We start from the raw sequence: 838 nt of genomic DNA on the forward strand, positions 1-838 counted from the left end.
CTGGAGATTTTTTTTTTTTTAGTTGTAGGTGTAGCACTGCTTTCTCGAATTATGATTGCTATCCTTTCCTGGTTTTCGTATGTTAATTCTGTTCATTTATTTTAGAAACAAACAAATGTTAAAGTCTCAAGGGACTGCATTGCAGATGTCTCATGTCTGACGCAGGATAGCTGCAGTAGAAGTCGATGGGTTGGGTCAATGCCAATGCTAGCTGTGAGGTTTCCGTTAGCAGTAGGACTAGTCTTAAAAACACGTACTGTGATACAGATGTTCTACAGTTAGCACAAAAAAATAAACGAGCTGCCCTATCCAACAGAAGTTGACGGGCATATCTACATCACTATTAAATACTCTGCACTCCACTCTTAAAATTACTTATGAAGAAGCAGTCACGATCAAAAAATATCATTTATTTAAAATGACCGGTTTTACCTGAAGATGGCCTACTGTATGTGCTGAAACCGGTCATACAGTTTCTTCATAAGTAATTATCACAAGTAAGATCGCTAACATTCCCAACCATACTGCTTAAAACCACCCTTGAGTGCCTGGCAGAGGGTTCTTTGAACCAGAACATTATATATCTAGCGTCCCACTCTCGAACAGCGCGCGGGGAAAACGAACATATTTCCGTGGGAGCTCTGATTTATCATATTACGATGATCATTTCCCCGTATGTAGGTCGGCGTTTAACTGACTATTTCCGCATTTGGAGAAGAAAACTGGTGACCGAAATTTCGCGATAAGATCTCGCCGCAACGAGAAACGCCTTTGTTTCAATGGTTACCATCCCAACTCGCATATTAATTAAACCCGTGTCACACACTCTCCCGTTTTG

Source organism: Schistocerca americana, chromosome 1 (genome assembly GCF_021461395.2).
Source record: "Schistocerca americana isolate TAMUIC-IGC-003095 chromosome 1, iqSchAmer2.1, whole genome shotgun sequence".
NCBI lineage: Eukaryota > Metazoa > Arthropoda > Insecta > Orthoptera > Acrididae > Schistocerca > Schistocerca americana.